General features: G+C 43.9%; 1 long non-coding RNA gene across 2 annotated transcripts in view; it reads left to right on the forward strand.

Annotated features, from left to right (window-relative positions):
- Window positions 1-9,367, forward strand: part of LOC310849980 — a 14,912-nt gene extending 5,545 nt beyond the window's left edge. Inside the window, exons 3-4 of one of the 2 annotated variants that reach the window (XR_014567155.1) lie at window positions 905-5,853; window positions 6,111-9,367. This is a non-coding gene — a long non-coding RNA (uncharacterized lncRNA). The remainder of the gene's footprint in view (window positions 1-904; window positions 5,854-6,110) is intronic. The other variant, XR_014567156.1, reaches the window with a different exon arrangement.
- Window positions 9,368-19,594: the final 10,227 nt, after the last annotated feature.

Raw genomic sequence — 19,594 nt, forward strand, 5'->3', positions numbered from 1 at the left:
AAGTATAATTAAAAAAAAAACATAGCGGTCATCAATCAAGGCAACCAAGGCTTTTCCAGTGCCCAAAGCAGGCCGGACATCAAACAGGAATGGATCTAGATAATGTGCTTCCTCCAGGCATATCTGCAGCTGGGTAGCACCACCCCCTTGATCACTTTGCCCCAAAAGGAGATGTTAGAGATTGGAAGATAGTTTTCTAAAACCTCTAGATCCAGGAAGGACCTCTTCAGGTTTTGAACCTCTGTCTCTTCCAAGGTGGCTGCTATAGCTCCTTCCATAGTGAGGCATTGACCACCCCCTGGACCTACCCAGACAACCCCTTCCACTAGATTTTACCATGCCACTCTAAACAGTTCTGCTGGACAATTCACTGAGGATGTAATAGTAGTAGTAGTAGTAATAATAATAATAGTAGTAGTAGTAGTAGTAGTAGTAGTAGTAGTATCTCACCCATCTGACTGAGTTACACCAGCCACTCTGGGTGGCTTCCAACAAATGTAAAAGCATCATAAGAAACACCAAACATTAAAAACTTTCCTAGGTAGAGGAAGTTGCTAAAAGTCTCCTGCTCCCTGAAACAACTCTTCATTTTCCCCCACTGCTCCCTTGAGCCTGGAACTGTTTGCTGTATTGCCTCAGTGCAACCATTTCCCTTATTTCCTTTTAATTGCTCATCAAAATTACCTTTCCCAGAAAGCCTTTGGATTATCCACCCAGCCTGTAGTGTAACCAAGTTAAAGTATGTGTAAATGAAATTCTCTTTCCTTAGCTACCTGTGCCTCCATTTCCTTCCTCCCTTCTGCTTCCCTCTCTTTTGGAATAAGGACCAGTCCTACCTGTTCTTCAGAAAGCACCATGCAAACCAATTGGTCTGTATTAAATAAATGCAATCGCTCCCATTTAGGGAACTTCAATTGATCACTCTGAGTATTAGCAAGTGATCATCTTAAGATAGGATGGTCTCCGTCCCCAGCAACCGTCATACCATCAAACCCATTTTTGACATTCCGCTAGCCTTTGGTGTGACCAAGGAACAGAATCCACAATGCAGTGATGCACATAGAAGCAGGCTTGATTCTTCATGGCAATAATAGCTGGTTATATAAAGCATGCATGGCCCTCCACTCCCATGATATCCTCAGTGCACCTCTCTACTCTTTCCCATATAAGTAAGTTTGCCACTATTGTTGGGGTGGGAATAAAGTCCACAATGATACTATGCTTACGGTAATGAGATTTGAGTTTGACTAAATGCGTTTTGGAACCCCACCCAACCCTGTGACTCTGGTTGTAAAAAGAGACTGCTAATGAGGTCAAGCCAGATGGACAAGTGTAGCCTGGCAGGTTCCCTTTTGTTGGGAGAATGGTGGGCTTTTGCAAAACTACAGAGAGGCCAAGTGCAAGTGATGGGTTGCTACAGAAACAAACTTATGGCAGGGGGCATGCCTTTCTTTCTTGGCTGGAGGTTATATCATCAAGGTGTCTAGTTCTGAAAGAGAACAAAAGACCAGCAGTCTTGAAGCTGGAGCCGAAAGAGACACAGAGGCATGACTCACCCTCTGCAAGAGCTATAGCATTGGGAGCCCTCTAGAAGACTAATGGAGCAGGTTCTGTTGGAGTGTTGATGCTGTATAGCTTCCTTCTTATGCTCAATAAGTGTGGGTGTTGGTGTCTGTAAATAAATCTTTATATCACAGGAACCATCTTTAGTCTCCAGTGATCTTGCTTCTAAGGTACATGCTGGGAACCTCTGAAATCTCTCACCCCTCCAAGATTTGGGTGTGCATAACAATACTTATCTGATCATGTTGTGCAGATGCCTGATGTTTGTCTTCCAAAGCAACTACTCTATTCCAAACTTAAAAATGGAAAGTGTAATGCTAGTGGTCAACAAAAGAGGTTTAAAGACTGTCTCAAGGCAAATCTTAAAAAATGTAGTATAAGCACTGACAACTGGGAAGCACTGGCCTGCGAGTGCTCCAGTTGGAGAACAGCCTTTACCATAGGTGTCATGGGCTTTGAAGACACTTGAACTCAGGACGAAAGGGAGAAACGTGCTGAGAGGAAGGCATGCTTGGCAAACCCTCACCATGATCAACTCCTGCCCGAAAACCAATGTCCCTACTGTGGAAGGACATGTGGATCCAGAATTGGCCTCCACAGTCACTTACGGACTCACTGTTAAAACCGTGTTTATGGAAGACAATCTTACTCGGCTACAAGTGATCGCCAAAGAAGAAGAAGAATACGACTTATCTGGGAATAAGTTCTTACTGGACTTCCTTCTGAGTAGACATTTGTGGAACTGTGCTGTCACTAAGCTCTATTTCCATGTTCTGACAATGTGGGATAATCACAAAAGCTGCTATGTTAGGATGCAGGACTATACTGCTCTGCTGAAGGGGAAACCCCATCATCCGATACTGTTAAGTGCAACTCTGTTCTTTAAATTAAGCTTTGCACCTTGTTTTTTGAGTACTGTTGTAGCCAGAATGTTCTGTCTTCCTGTGTCCTAATTCACATATCACATCAAACTGTGTGTCAACAGCTACAACTTGGGTTAGCTGTATGAAGATGGATTCACACCTTTCATAATCCGCTTTTCTCCTTTGGCTGCAGGGCGGCTAATCTAGATTAATTAACCAATGTTAGTATTACATCTGAACTGTAAAAATTTTTTGACCTAAACATAGTTTATTGAAACAAGTCAACTTGCACAACTGTGGTTAGAAGATGATTTGTTTCAACAAACCATAGTTAAGATTAACCACAGCTTATCTGGTTTGGATGACCAGGCAAGTTACAGTTAATAGCCAAGTGGGGATTTGAACAACTCTGGTCTCCCAGGCTCTTGTCCAGAACGCTAACCACTGCACCACATTGGCTAGAAATAATTGCTATGATTTAAATATGAATACAATCAGGTGATCTGAGTCCATGCTCAGCCTGCTCCTTGGGTGCTGTTGATGGGTCCCTAATAATAATAATAATAATAATAATAATAATAATAATAATTTTATTATTTCTACCCCACCCATCTGGCTGGGTTTCCCCAGCCACTCTGGGCGGCTTTCAACAGAACATTAAAAACAGAATAAAACTTCAAACATTAAAAACTTCCCTAAACAGGGCTACCTTCAGTTGTCTTCTAAAAGTCGGGTAGTTGTTTATATTCAGATTGTTATCTTCAGATAGTTGGAAAGTTGATCTCTCTTCATATGGTTCATAATCTTTAAAGCAGGCTTGGACTGGACAGTGCTTCAGAATGAGGGATCTTAAGAGGGGAGGCAGTCTTCAAATATGAGGGCGCAGTGCCAGCCTCTTTGAGAATGTGCAAATCATGCCAGGACCCATAATCCCCAACCACTACCCTTGGAATATGACAGTCCCCAAGTTGGCCACTGCATCAAGGAATTTGAAAGCGCAGCTGTGAGCACAAACTCAGCAGCATGGGGAGGGAGGAGGAGGGAAGAGAGGGAGAATGACACATGCATTATCAGCTTACAAGTATGTGGTTGTTTAAATCATAGATGCTGGAGCTCTGATGACATCAAAGGAGGCCTGGCTTGAACACGCCAGCTGTTGGTTGCATGTGATACCTGACAGCACAGAGTATTCCAGCTATGTGGCTTATCAGACAGCAGCCAATTAAGAGATACCCTGACCACACTCTATAATTTTCCTACAAAGGGAAGATTGGGAGCAGCAAAGGTGGAGAAGCGCAGAGGAAAAGGATGTAAATTAAGCCTAGGTATGCCATTTCTGTGTCGCCAGCAAATTCCAGATCCAGGTCTATCAAGCCATTATTCCACTTTTCCTTGATCAAGTCTCTAGGGCAGCCTTTCTCAACTTCCTCTGTCTTTCTGCCTCCACTGTCAGAGGCGTTATGCCTCTGAATACCAGTTGCTGGGATTCACAAGTGGGAAAGAGTTATTGCTGCTCACCGCACTGAGACCCACCTTGCAGTCTTCTCATCTGGTGGACCACTGTGAGAACCAGATGCTGGACTAGATAGATGGCCTTTGGGAATCACAGATTTATAGCAAGAGGGATGTAGAAAAATTGCAGCAGGTTCCAGAAAGGGCTACAGAGATGATCAGCCGTATGGATTAGTTACCCACAACCGCTCAGGAATGAGTTGTCCCCATTTCAGCCTTTCAAGTTGGCCTGAAAGAAAGTGACAGCCCACTGTACTGCAAGGTTGAGAGAGGATTGGAATCCAGCACTTCTTGGCTGAAGTTCAGGACTATCCACTGCCCTACTGTTCTTCAACCTCTGGTCTCTAAATGTTGTTGGACCACAACTCCCATCTTTCCTGACCCTTGACTAAGATGGCAGGGGATTACAGGAATTGCAGTCCAACAATGTATTGGGATCCTAGGTTGAAGCACACTGCACTACACCACATTGATGCTTCTTGCACAACAGAATGTCTTAATATATTGCACATCATGCTTGTTGGAGAAGACATGACAACTCTCTTCAAATACCAGAAAGGCTGTCACAGAGAAGAGGGCAAATGTTGTTGTTTTTTTCTTTGCTGCCCCAGAGAGCAGAACTAGATCTAATGAGTTTAAGTCTCTGGAGGGTAGATCCTGGTTGAATGTGATGGTCTCTTCCTCTCTGGAGGTCTTCTAGCAGAGACTGGACAACCCCCTCTTGTTGGAGGGAATCTTCTTTGAGTTTCCTGCATCAAGCAGAGGGTTGGCCTACAAGACCACCTCCTACCCTTATGACTCTATGGCACCATCTGCACTGTGCATTTAAAGCAGTATCATACTGTTTTAAATAGCAATGTCTTCTCCAGAGAATCCTGCAAACTGTAGTTTGTTAAGGGTGCTGGGGATTGTTTGGAAACCATATTCCTTACACGGAGCTACAATTCCCAGAGTTCCCTGTTGACTGTTGAACTGCTCTGGGAATTGCATCTCTGTGAGGGGGCAGATGGGTCCTAAGTCTCTCTGCTGAGTAGATGGAGTCTGAGATCGGCTCCCCCACCCCACAAGAAGGGATAGCTCCTCACTTGGCAATTTCAAATGTAGCATTTTAAATGTTCCTGGATTGTCAACTGCAGCCTCATTTTGAAGATGTGGATTGGGGTTAAGAAGTGATGCAATTTTTGGAGAAACCTCACATTCCTACTTTTCTAAACAATGATCCTCTGGTGGACAATTTGTATCAGGGCTCTTGAATTGTCCAGTATATCAATTATTTGCCTAGTTTGAAAACCATAGTTCAGAAGAAACTAACCATAAAAGGCACAGAGAAGAATTCAATACAAGAATTGTCCAAATGCTCCAAACGATTGTTTATTTATTGTAGATTATTTTACTCATTTGGTGCAATGATATCCTGCCTTCCCCCCAGACAGCTCACCTGGTGAGCTTCTTGCCAATGAAGACAAATTAATGAAGACAAATTTATGGATGATACAGCTCTCTGTGGTTATGCTCTGCCTCCATAGTCCAGTTGCTGGAAACCACAGGAAGGGAAAGTGCTCTGATCAGACTATTCTGATGTTCTTATGGTTGAGTGGAGGATTTGATCCCATGTCTCCTCAGTCCCTGAGTTCCTCCAGAGAGCCTATTTATTCAGCATTCATGCTGATACTGCTTGGACAGTCTTTACTGAGCATTGCTTCCAATTTATTTACAAGGAGGTGATATGACAATGAGCTTTCATTCTGCATTCATCCAGATTTGTTTGTAGGATGTTTGCATTTCTTCCCATTAATCATGCATTCATCCCACACTTTTCAATGCATTTCCTTATCGTTTTCCAAAACGTCAGTGAGTTTGTTTAAGTGGATTTGTTGCAATGGGGTGACAGTGTGTTTTAATCCACTTTAATTGTGTAGAAGAAGAAGAAGAGTTTGGATTTGATATCCCGCCTTTCACTCCCCTTCAGGAGTCTCAAAGCGGCTAACATTCTCCTTTCCCTTCCTCCCCCACAACAAACACTCTGTGAGGTGAGTGGGGCTAAGAGACTTCAAAGAAGTGTGACTGGCCCAAGGTCACCCAGCAGCTGCATGTGGAGGAGCGGAGATGCGAACCCGGTTCCCCAGATTACGAGACTACCGCTCCTAACCACTACACCACACTGGCTCCCAGTGTGGTGTAATCAAGATGTGGAAACTATGGAAACAAAGAGGAGAGGCAGGACTGAGATTTGGATATGCTTCAAGGTCCAGACTATGGGAAGCCCCCAAAAATTGATAATTATAATTTGGATGATAATTTGGTCTTTTTTATTTTAGTTTTTTATTTTAATGGGATTATGATTTGAAATGTTAATTGGATGATTTTTATTGGAAAATTAATAAAAATGATTTAACAATAATTGTGTAGACTTAGGACTCGTCCACGCTTGTCTCATGCGTAGAAAGCAGGGTTCTGAGCGGTTTACCTCTTGCTCTGATATTTTCCCAGAGAAAGCCTCCTGTTTAGTGCTAAATCAGAGAAAACGTCAATCCAGAGAAAACCCAGATTGCCATTTGCTCTGACTGAATGCTAAAGAGTAGCTTTCCCTGGAGGAAAGCAGCGGGACAAGAGGAAGTATGGATAAGACCTTAATTCCTCCCAGACAACATTGACAGTCTGAAGACACCCCTAGTCTGACATGCCAACCATTACATCACACTGGCTCTCGGCTCCAATTCATGGCAATAGGATTTCATTTCTCTTCTATCCCTTCTTGCCAACTTTATCAACATCCACATTTGAAACACTGTGAAATCACTCTAACAGCCAAGGTTTGCGTTAAACAATCCTGGGAGCTGTAATTTGTCAAGGGTGCTGAGAGTTGTTTGGAGACCCCTAACCGACTCACAGAGCTACAATAACCAAATTTGCTGAGAAAAGGGATTGATTGTTCTACCACTCTGAGAATTGTTGCTGTGCATGAGGAAGAGGAGGTCTCCTAACAATTCTCAGTACCCTAAACAAACAGCTGCCAGGATCCTTTGGAGGGAGAGCCACCATGTTTATTTAAAGAGATATCATAGTGCTTTAAATGCACAGTGCAGATACAGCCCTTGTCTGGATTTAGTGTTTTATAGGACACGACTCAGCAAAGAGCCCTCCTGCATAAGTGCCATGAACAGGAGGAGGAGCACAAGATATTCAGGTTCCCTTTATTTCAGCGTGGCACTTGCATCATAGATCTTGCTGCTGGATGGGGCCCTTAATTAGCTGCATTAAGGAATGCAAGCCATTTATATAATCACCATGCATTAACGACAGACTACAACAATACCCGGCTACTCGTTGCCTACTGCAATAAAGCCGGTGCGTGTGGCAACACAAAGGGAGGCACGTTCAAGGCCTTGCTGAACACACAGCCCAAAAGCCCACATTCTGCATACGCTGCAATTTCGGCCACATTAGGGAACTTGCTTGCATGGCACAACTCTCCTTCTGAGGTGCTACCTAAGTAAGCAAGTGCTAAGCCACGTATGTAGGGAGCAGTGAAGGCTAGTCCATTACGGCAAATGGGGCACTGGCCCACCAACCTTGGTCTGCCCACCGCTAGCTCCAGCCTGCCTTCTTACTGACAACCAGCCCAAGAGGCAACCCAGCCTGTCAACCTCTCCCTTCTCCTTCTCCTTCTCCATCTCTCAGTATTGCCCTTGTAGAACTTAGCAGGAAGCTTACCCTCCAACATGGCGTGGCCCAAATCCAAAGCACCATCTTCCAGGTCTGAAATCACATGACCTGTGCAAGATCGCTGACCTGGAAAAAGTGCTGTTTTTGGGCACGGCACCCAAAAAGCACATGTTTGGGGGCACTGCACAAGATCACAGACCCGAAAAAGTGCTTTTTTCAGGGCAGGATCTGAGCCTGAAATTGCATGTGAGCAAGGCACCCAAAACAGCCGCCATACTCTCACAGGGAGAAGCAGGATATCCCAGTTTTTCCAGGGCAGTTGATGGGGATGCCAGAAGGCAAATGGGCTGCGGCTCCACCTCCTGTTGACTTCCCTACCTTTTGTCCCTCCACTCTCAATGGTCACCAGCCGCCACTGGTTGGGGGTGCCGTGTGCTGAAGCTAACTCATTTGAAAGATAAAACTATCCAAATTGATCGCCTGCAACTGTGCAAGGCTTTGACTATACCGAGCATGTGCTCAAACAGAAAAACGTTGCACGCCCCTTTGTTTTTGGTCACACATAACTTTTTCAGGAATTGCCTTTGAGGTGGATCCATGGGAAGCCAGACCACGGCTGATGTTGCTAGGGATTAAACCAGGGATCTTCCAGATGCAGTACCTAAGGCTGGAATCCTAAATCCACCTACCTGGGAGTAAGGCCCATTGAATTCAGTAGGGCTTACTTCTGAGCATGGGCGTAGCCAAAATTTTTGTTAGGAGGGGACAGGCTTTGTTGGGGGGCCAGAACCTCAGGTTTGCATTGATTTTGATTGATTTAGGTGGGCAGCTGCCCTCCCTGGCGACGCCTGTGCTTCTGCATAGACATGATTGGGCTTGTGCTGTAAGCTCTGCTATTAAGCTTTGGGTCCCTTCTGGTCAAATCTGCCAGGATGATCAGATGCATTTTATTTCCTTCTACTCCTTTCATTCCAATATGCACCTGTCACTCACAGTATGGTCAAGCATTGTCCTGAGGCAAGCAAAACCTGCTGGGGACTGATCCTAGACACTCTGTGATTTTGTGACAGGATGACATCTTTTTTAACTTGTTGATACCCATTTTCATTCTACTTTGTGGTTTTTTTAACCCACTGAATTTATTCTATTCTATTCTATACATTTGGATACTCTGCTCTATGTGTTTTCTATTTTGTTTCCTTATGTTTTGTGCTGGTCATTGGCCATAAAAATAAAGATTTCTTTTGGGTCATTGGCCATAAAAATAAAGATTTCTTTTGGGTATAGGAAATAGAATCCATTTCAGCAAATGGACATTTTGCATTGCAAATAAAAACAGATACACAGGGAATCTTGGAAATGTGAAGGATTCCATAAATTATAAATTGTACTGCTGCATTTGAAATGAAAAAATAAAGTTCTCAGAAGTTAAGTGTGGCACTTACAGACAACTCCCCATTTGTACGCATTCAATATGTGTGTGACCGCACATACATGCATCACGAAAAACCCAAAAGTGACCTGAAAATGTCACAAAAATATCACAAAAAGGGGCAGAATGGGGTAGGGCAGGGGCAAGGTGGGGACAGAATGGGGTGTTTGCAAGCTTTTTCAATGGTGTTTCAAATATACACAATTTCACTGACACACATGATGTCTCGGAACATAACCCCCGGGTAAATTGGGGGGGGGTAGTGTTGCCTGTACACCGATGACATGATTTCTTACAACAACCCTGTGAGGTTGGTTGGATTGAGAGATAGTGAGTGGTATGTGCCAGATGACAAGCAAAAGAGGGGAACCAAGGTCAAGACCGAGGTAGGAATGGGTGGGAGGAGCAGTTGCTATTTGAGTTGTGGGAGAAATTTGATTCAGTTTGCATTTAAAGACGAAACAACCTAAGCGATGCTTTCCAATACAATATATGAACCAAAATGGTTCAAATTCTGCACTTCTCTGAATTTTGCAATGCAGTTCTTCAGCCAAGTAATATTTATAAAAATGCATATGCTGGTGAAAATGGCATGCCAAAATGCATGATATCAGGGGAAGTTGTTTCACAGAAATGTGCAGAATAGGCCAGATTGCATACAAAGTTATGTACATTAGGACAGGGTTTCAGTAACATGCTGCTGAATTTTCGAGCAACTGCTTGAAGGAGACTTGGAGAATTGAATTTAAAATGGAAGAAACAAGACTTCAAAACTGAGTGATTCCAACATTTCTAGTTTATACCCCTAAGCAACCATGGATGGTGTTTGAGGTAAGCAGTGACACAACCATAGCCTGAACGTTAACCTCATCCATCTCAGCTCAGAGCCCATCAGCAGGGGCAGAGGAAGGGCTGTGTGGTGGAGGCGGGCCACCCCGGGTGTCACCACTGAGGGGGGTGAGAAAATGCTGAGTGGTACTCACCGCGGGGCCTGCAGCGCGCCTGAGCCATGCATCTCTCCTGGGAGTGACACAGTGGCTTGGGCACCTGCAGGCTCCGCATTGCCCCCAAACAGTCCGCCCGCCGCCTTTCCCTCAGCTGTAGGGCGACTGAGTGGGAGGAGGCAGGCAGACTCCTTGGAGGCCCCACAGAGCGTCCTGTCCCAGCTCGCCCTGCCCCCGCCCCTGGGTTCAGGGCACGCACACCGCCCCAGGTGCCTGACTGGCTTGCTCCGCCGTTGCCCAAACAGATGCTATGAGCCAGAGCCACTTCACTGGTCACGGGTCTAGCCATTGGCTCTTACTCTCCATCTCTTTAGGAAATAACAGGTTGGCATTGGAAGTTTACTTTGGATATTTTTTCCCCCTGACACTTTCTTGGAAAATGAAGCAGACATCTGGTAGCAAGAAGGAGGGGGGGGGGACAGATCAGAGAGGAAAGCAGGGAGGTGCAAATTCCCAGAGGGGAAGGCAGTGCCTGTCTGCTTCTTACATAAGATATATAGGTCGCAATCTGCTTTGGAGAAGGGCAAGGCGCTCTGTATGCCAAAGTAAACAGGCTTGTCTTATGGAAAACCACTCTGTGGTTAATATTTATCAAAGGTCATTATTTAAGACCCAACGATAAGAAGATCAAGAGACAAGGAAATAGATCAGTTTTCAGTTCCCCTCTCAAGTTAATTGCAATCTTGAGGAGGCAATAGCTACGGGGCTCAAACAAATTAGGCTGCATACGCGTTGTACCTTTAAAGCACACTTGCTCCTCAAAGATTTCTGGGCACTGTAGTTTGTTAAGGAAACTACCGTTCCCAGAATTCTTTGAGGGAAGAAATGCACTTTGAATGTGCTTTAAATGCATACTATGTACACAGCCTCTGTTGAAGCCCTGTGATCTGTTGTATCCACTGTGAAAAGCGAGCATACTGACAGCCATCCACAAGTTTTTAAGCCAAATGGATTCCTATGACACTTTGAAAGACTAACAATTTTATTATGGCCTTCACTTTCAAAGACTAAGGGTCCCCTTCAACAGGCACAACTATTCAAGGTTGCCATCCTATACTCAACTTATCTGGGCGTAAGCCCCCTTGAACTCAGTGGGACCTACTTCTGAGTAGACAAGTCTAGGCTTGCACTGTTGGTCCCACTGAAAGAAGCAGGATTTACTTCTGAGTGATCATGTATAGGAATTGCACTATGATTCAGTTAACACCCTGATTCTAAGGCTGAAATCATCCTCTCATGTACACTTACTTGGAAGTAAATCCAGCTGAGCCTGGTACTTACTTCTGAGTAAGCATGCATTGGCAGGAATGAGTATACACTCTGAATTCCCTCTCAGGAAAAATCAAGCCGAGAGCTACACTAGTAAAATGTTTCAAAACGTGTCACAGGCATCATCTTCACCATACATTAAAAGCACTGTCATACCTTGTTAAGGGTGCTGAGAGTTGTTAGGGAACTGCTGTTCCTTGCACAGAGCTACAGTTCCCAGGGTTCCCAAGGAAGAGGGGTTGGTTGTCAAACCATTCTGGAAACTGTAGCTCTGTGAGGGGAATAAAGGTAAAGGTAAAGGTACCCCTGCCTGTACGGGCCAGTCTTGACAGACTCTAGGGTTGTGTGCTCATTTCACTCTAGAGGCCAGGAGCCAGCGCTGTCCGCAGACACTTCCGGGTCACGTGGCCAGCATGACGAAGCTGCTCTGGCGAACCGGCACCAGAGCAGCACACAGAATGCCTTTTACCTTCCGGCTATAAAGCGGTACCTATTTATCTACTTGCACCCGGGGGTGCTTTCGAACTGCTAGGTGGGCAGGAGCTGGGACCGAAAGACGGGAGCTCACCCCGCCGCGGGGATTCGAACCGCCGACCATGTGATCGGCAAGTCCTAGGCGCTGAGGTTTTACCCACAGCGCCACCTGCGGAGGGGAATAGGGGTCTCTTAACAATTCCCAGCACCCTTAACAAACTATAGTTCCCAGGACTCTTTGGGGAAAGCCATGGCTGTTTTAAGTCACATAATAATGCTTTAAATGTATAATGTGGATGGGGCTGTGGTGTGTGTGTGTGTTTTTTACTTATGCCCTGCTGTAAATGTTAGAACTGAGCAGCCAAATGCGGGGGGGGGGGGGGGACTGACTTTAATGAGAAAAATGCTGAATATTCTCTAATGTCGACGTTCAGCTCAAAATTAGCATATTTAATGTGGCCAAACAAATTATCTGTCCCAAATACTCACCACACCAAACATTCCCATTGTTTCAACGCTGCATCTTCTTGACATCATTTCCCTCGCCCTCCCTGCCTTGGCATCATTTGGCCACTGCACCACTTAACAAGATTGACTGTGGGCACCCATATGATTTTCTTTACAGGCACCTGCAACATCCTTGTCAAAATTGCACAAGCCACTTAAATTGTAGCATGGGCAAATCAGGCCACTTACAGTGAAGGCAAAGGAGAAGGATGGAAAAGGCACAGAGCAGAACGGCAACAAACAAACAAGCAAGCAAACAAAAACCAAATAATTGATGATGACCTGGTACCAAAAGCATAACCATTTAGCTGAAACTACATGCAAACTCAAACTCAACCATCCTTTGATATGCTCACTTCTCCCAATTTTTCAATGCAGTTTTGTAAATGTGTGCAAAACTGCATAAACTGGGGTAAGGTGTGCATATATCTGTGAAAATACACTAGAACATTGTCTTAGAGGAAATCCCTTTGCAAAAAAAAATATGAATATGAAGCAAAATTGCATACAAAATGTGCAAATGAGAATAAATTTGCATTAAGATGCCGGTGAATTTTCACAAGGATATTTTAATTTTTTTAAAAAAAAAACCCTAAAATATAAACTGATGTAGAAAAGTGGGTCACCAAATTTGAGATTGGAAAAACGAGAAACAGAAATTGACATGTTTGCCACTATCCCTAGATATTTGTGTCATTTTGAAGGAACAGCTCTTGGGCCAGCCCACAGTATTTATTATCTAAGCTGTTTTTAAATAACGGCTTTGACTATTTTTGTACGTTGCTTTCAGTATTGTTTTGTTTGTTTTCAAAACACACACACACAAGCAGTATAAAAAGAGAATTTGATGTTTCATTTTTTTTTATAATATTTTTTATTAGTTTTATAAAGTACAGAAAAAAGAATAAAGAACGTATTATAAAAGCCAAAAAGAAAAGTTACAAATTTTTCTTACCCTTTTTTCCAAATCTGTTGGACTTCCCCACATCCTCCCAACCCTGCATTCTCTGTGGTACATAACGTCTGCAATTTGTTAACTTATTTCAATACTTATTGTATCTTCCTTTTTATCATGTTGCCCAATTTCAAATGTATTATAACCCAAATCATGTACATTTTCATTTTAACACAATAAAGTTGTTTCATTATTCTATCTCTGACTCCTTGTACCTTAATTTCCATTTCTTGAATTTAACATTACTGAAGCTAAAATTTCCTAAAAGGTGCATTTTTTAACATTCATACAACTTATAATGTTTTTCCAAATAGTCTTTAAATTTTCTCCAATCTTCCTCGAATGTTTCTTCTCCCAAGTCTCGGATTCTGCCAGTCATTTCAGCCAGTTCCATATAATCCATCAACTGCGTGTGCCATTCCTCCAGTGTGGGTAAATCTTGTGTCTTCCAGTATTTTGCAATCAAAATCCTTGCTGCTGTAGTGGCATACATAAAAAAAGTTCTGTCCTTCTTAAACACTCTCCGGTCCACCATGCCCAGAAGGAAGGCCTCTGGTTTCTTAGGTAAGGTAAATCTCAGTACCTTTTTTAATTCATTATGAATCATTTCCCAGAAGGCCTTCACTTTCGGGCATGTCCACCAGAGGTGGAGAATTTGATGTTTCAAAAAGGCATCCAAGTGACTACTTTTCATGGGAAAAATCAGAGCTTTGTGAGACTTCCTTACCCTGCACTCCACACTCTTCCTCCATTTCTCTGTCCTCTTTTTATTATTCATCCCCATCTTAAACTGAGGGGCATCCTGCTAACAAGCTTCATTGAGTCAGCTTTGATGAACTTATCCAGAATTTTGCAATCAGAAAATCTAGAAAGACATTATTTTAATCACGGCATACATGTAGGTTTTGTGCCATTTCAAAAAATAAAAATAAAAAATTGCACGTTAGGGGGCACATACAGAGATGGGTGTGGCTTGGGGGAAATGGCTTTGCCGACCAAATTTGACCACCTGGTGAGCCAGTTTTGGCCCATGGGCCATATGTTTCTCACCCCTGCACTAAAATAAAACTCTCTTAATTGCAAGAATGGCTCCATCGGCTTTCCTGCTCCTTCTGGCTTTGTGCATCTTCCTGTTCTGTGAACGTCAAGAAAATAATGGCTCGCCACTCCTTTTCAGCACCCACAGGTGTTCCCCATATGCTCAGCTAGGAGTGCTCAGCCAAGGCAGCATAAATACAGCTGCCTCCAGGCCAGCAAATGTGGATCAAGAAGGTGGGGCGCTCTTGCATCCGAAAGCCACCCTTCACAAACTGATCTCACTGAGACTGCATTTGCAGATTCCTGATAACCACATCATGTATTTCCATTGCACCAGCCTCATTCCAAACATGGGCTGCGACTCTCTGGGACGCTGGCTCAAATGTTTTCACAGATGCACTGCAGATGCTTCCAAGGCATCCCACTAGAATGGCTATTGTGTCTATAGGCCAGTAAGCATAGGTACTCGACGCTCATCTGGTGCTACAAATAACACTTCCCCAGTTTACTGTTTCGTGAACATGGATGTGCTTGAATTTACATGTCCAGAACTGCTTGTGTGTATGAGAGAGAGAGAGAGAGAGAGAGAGAGAGAGAGAGAGAGAGATTTAAAAAAGAAAAACCCTCAAAGCAACATACAAAATCTTTGTATCTCAACTTTCAATCAAATAAGAGCCTTTCCCCCGCAAGCGACCTAAAGACAGTTATATCAAACAATGTAAAGGTAAAGGGACCCCTGGCCATTAGGTCCAGTTGTGTCCGACTCTGGGGTTGCAGTGATCATCTCGCTTTATTGGCTGAGGGAACTGGCGTACAGCTTCTGGGTCATGTGGCCAGCATGACTAAGCTGCTTCTGGCGAATCAGAGCAGTGCACAGAAACGCCATTTACCTTCCCGCCGGAGTGGTACCTATTTATCTACTTGCACTTTGACGTGTTTTCAAACTGCTAGGTTGGCAGGAGCAGGGACCAAACAACAGGATCTCACCCCGTCGTGGGGATTCGAACCGCCGACCTTCTGATCGGCAAGTCCTAGGCTCTGTGGTTTAACTCACAGCGCCACCTGCGTCCCTATCAAACAATGTAAGGCAATATTAAAAATATTTTGTCGTGTCACCCACTACGTGGAATGTTCTGCTCACTGAAATTAGGTAGGCTCACTGGGAAGGAAAGGAACAAGGCACTGGGAAGGTTGGCACACCGGGAGAAGCACCATGTTGGCTGTGCCAGTGTGTTTGGAACAATATTTACCTGCCACTGCCTTGCTTATCCCCCTAAGTGGCAGCAATGCCACAGCCAGGATGGAGATGCATGGCGTCTCTCCTCCCCACAACCTGATCCTGCTTGATATTGAGATGTTCTACTGATAGTTTTTGTTTTATTGCATTGGAAAAGCGGTATCAAAGTATTTTATTTTAAAGACATAAAATGACAACAGAGAGCAGTCCGATCAATAATTAGCAGCAGCTTTAAACAGTATTTCAGTTCAACTTCCTCCCAGAGCTCGCTGGCATAGCCAGGCTTTTCAGTAGGGTGACATAAAGCAAGCAGGGAATGGGATGCAGCCAGGTGGGCCTCACATGGGAGGCCATAGCCAAGCATAGGATCAACCACAGAAAAGTCCCTTTCATATGAGACTAACTGAACTTCAGGTGGAGGTCAGGGGTGGGGATGCAGAGCAGAGCAGAGCAAAGCCTGTGAAGCTCACCTGAATGACCAGGACTCAATCTAGTTCCAAATCTGGTGCTTCTTCAGCCTCTACTTCTAGATTAATGCTGGATTCAGAAGTCATGACAAATTATTATTATTATTATTATTATTATTATTATTATTATTATTATTATTAACATTATTAACATTATTAATCATCATCATTACCTTTGTATTCCACTTTCCTCCATGGAGCTCAAGGTGGCATACATGGCTCTCCAACCACCTCTCCATTTTATCCTCAGAACAATCCTGTGAGGTACTGTGACTGGCTGAAGGTCACACACCAAGCTTCAGGGCTGAATAGAGATTTGAACTCTGGTCTTCCCAGGTCCTTTCCCAACATTCTGGTCACTAGCGGACCAGTTTCTTCTGGAAGCCTTACATGTGTGATCGGTTTAATTGCACTACAACAACCTTCCCACCTTTGCAAGTGTTATGAGCTCAGAGCTTCCTCTCTTTCCGCCATGCATGTTTCCACAAGTGGCGGCTCTTTTGCTGCAGATGTTTTCTACCCTTGGGAACAGCAATGCCTCTGAGGCAAGTTGCTGTTGATTCGTTCCCTTTGATCTTTGATATCTCTCTCAGTGGAAATAAAATCTTGAAATAAATTGTCAGTGGAATGCAAATCTATGTGTACATCCAGCCAAATGAAGTAGAGCTGTGCCGAATATATTTCAACATTTCTTTTTTTTTAACCATTTGTTGGGTGGTGCTGGGGAAGGGACAGAGAAACGAACTCTCAAAAGCTGGTGGCTGGCAGATGTTGGATGTACAACAGCAGGGATCATTCCATCAGTAGCTTAAGGGTTAACCCTGTTGACAGTCAGCCAGGCAAGGGGTGTGTGTGTGTGTGTGTGTGTGTGTGTGTGTGTGTAGAGGTGTTGCCTAGCAACCAGCTGGAGTTCCATGATCCACACTGAGATGCCTATGTAGGCCTGAAGGGAGTTTATATGTTTAGTTGTATGTCTCCCTGTTATGAACATGATGCAAGAAGGACAAAACCCCTCTGTTTATTTCTCCTCAGGTTATACAGGACTTTTGTTGCTCTCCCTTCCTTATGACACTAGAAGTTGGGGGCACCCAATGGAGCTGAACATGGGAAGATTTGAAGTACTTCTTCACACAGTGCAGAGTTAAAAATATGGAATTTGCTCCCAATCCAAAGCCCCCAATTGGGATGACTTTAAAAGAGGATGAGACAAAAACATGGAGGACAAGGCTATCAGATAAAGCTATTAATGGCTACTCTAGACTCATGGTTCCCAACATGGGACACATGCCCCACAGGGGAGCAATTTGATTTTTAAGGGGGGCACTTTGAGAATGAATTATTGACAGTGAATGGCCTTTTAGGCTTCCTCCATGTGAGTACTTCACTTTTTGAATAATAAGAATTATATGTCAAGGCAGGGGAGTGCATCAGGATTTTAGAGATGCTTAGGTGGGGCATGGCCAAAAAAAGGTTGGGAACCACTGCTCTAGGCCACTGTCGGAGGCAGTATGTCTCTGAATTCCATTTGCTGGGGAATCACAAGTGGGGAGAGCAATTGTGTGCACAGGTCCTCTTTTTGGGCTTCCCATAACACCTTTGTTGGCTCCTGTGACCACAAGATGCTGGACTAGATGGGGCTTTGGCTTGATCCAACATGGCTCTCCCTATGTCCTTATCTTCTATTGCCTCTTAATTATCTCTTCTCCAGCATACCAAACTCCTTCAACCTTCCTTCAAAGGACTTGGATGACAGGTTTCAGATTTACAATGCAAATCTGATCCAGCAGGCTCTTCTTCTGTTCTTCTGACAATGCAGAGCTCTGCCCCTGACCCACAGTCCCTCCCCAAAATATTTATTTTAGAAAGCTACTTCAGGTAAAATAATACAACCAAATAAACCCAGGCAACACTGGTACAGCAGGGAACAAAAAGGACTAGAAGCCTTGTTGCCCCAATCAGCTAGTTTCTTACGTCAAATTTAAAGAACAACACTATAAGAGTGCTACCAGTTTTAGCACTTCCCAATGTCTTTTGGCTGCGTTTGTACACCCACTTCAAGCACAGTGAGAAAGACCAGCATTTATGTCACAGTACAGACTGGTATGGGCGTAGGCAGGATTTGGGGGGTGGGTGGGCAGGACTTGGTTGGGGGCAGGGCAGGATTTGGGGGGGCAGAACCGATGTGATTGGTCAGTTAAGTATTTCTCTTGTTTTACTTGATCTTGGGGGGCAGCTGCCCCACCCCTCATGGCTACACCCATGCAGACAGGAGACCTGGGAGAAGTCACAGTGCGAAAGCCACGAAAAAACCAGTGTTGGATCAGGGGGGTGGGTGGGACAGGAAGCCAGGAAAAGCCAGACTTGCAGCCCCAGCCCCAGATTGTGCTGTCCTCTAAGAACCCTTTTTGAAATTCTGCTTCTATTTTTGGGTGTTGAACTCTTGAGGAATCTCGCTTCAAGCTCCTCTGCAAAGCAGGCCAAAACTCATGCCTAAAATGTCGTGCTGAGCTGGGATAAGAGAAGGGTACTTGCTCTTCATTAGTGCTTAAGATGAATGGGGTTTATGTGGCTGTGTACACACCATACATTTAAAGCACATGCTTCCCCCCCTCCAAATCCTGGGAACTGTAGTTTGCCCCTCACAGAATTCTAGTTCTCAGCATCCTGAACTTACTACTCTTCACAGGATTCCATGAGCTTTAAAATGGTGCATAGGAAGCCTGTATCCTTTGCGAACCATGTTGAATATTCTGCTTTGTGTATATCCACAGTTGTTGGAATGCACTGGATTTTAATAACTTGCTAAGGTGTGGGTGGGTGGGTGGGTGCGTATAGTGTCTATATTGCTCCTTAGCAAATGCTTCTAGGAAAATTTACCCCCTCACCCCCCAAAAAAACCCACCCCAGTAAAAGGTAGAAGTACTAGTTTAACAAAATTTTATATACCGCTTACTGAAACAAAAAACCTGGAAGTGGTTTACAAAAGGCAATCTAAAATATTCATTGCAGAATACCAATAAAAGCAAACAAGTCACAAAAGCATTTTAAACCATTAAATGAAACCAGTAAAACAAATTTACCTACCAAAAACACATGCAAAAATTGTATGGGGAAATAACTATTTATTTAAATTTATTTAATTTGTTCGTTTTTGAGAAGGAAAGGGAAGTGTCTTTTCTGAGGTGGCACCCCAATTCTTGATCCCTTTTCCTAGATGGGTTCACCTGGTGCCATATTTGTGATCTTTTAGGCAGCAGCTGACATCCCGGTTCCGTTCTCTCATATGGACTTCATGGTATTTGAGATCCTTTTAATGGTTTTTAGCTGCTGCTGCCTCTGTTGGTTTTATTTTGTAGTTTTACTGCTGTTTAATATTTGTTTTTAAAAATTAATTTCATTATTCTACGATAGATGAAAACTGCCTCAAAGCTGCTTGCAGCAAAAGGTGGGATGCAAATTCTATAAATAAATCGAATGTGGCTCATGCATTTACAATTTGGCACTGGTGACCTGTTTTATAATGCCAAATGATGTCAGCAGAGGGGTGGATATCAGAGAATCTCCCACTGAACTGAGTGTATTCTCAAGTGTCTTTTAAGCCATTCAG

This window comes from Podarcis gaigeae, assembly GCF_964106915.1.
Source record: "Podarcis gaigeae genome assembly, chromosome: 8".
Lineage (NCBI taxonomy): Eukaryota > Metazoa > Chordata > Lepidosauria > Squamata > Lacertidae > Podarcis > Podarcis gaigeae.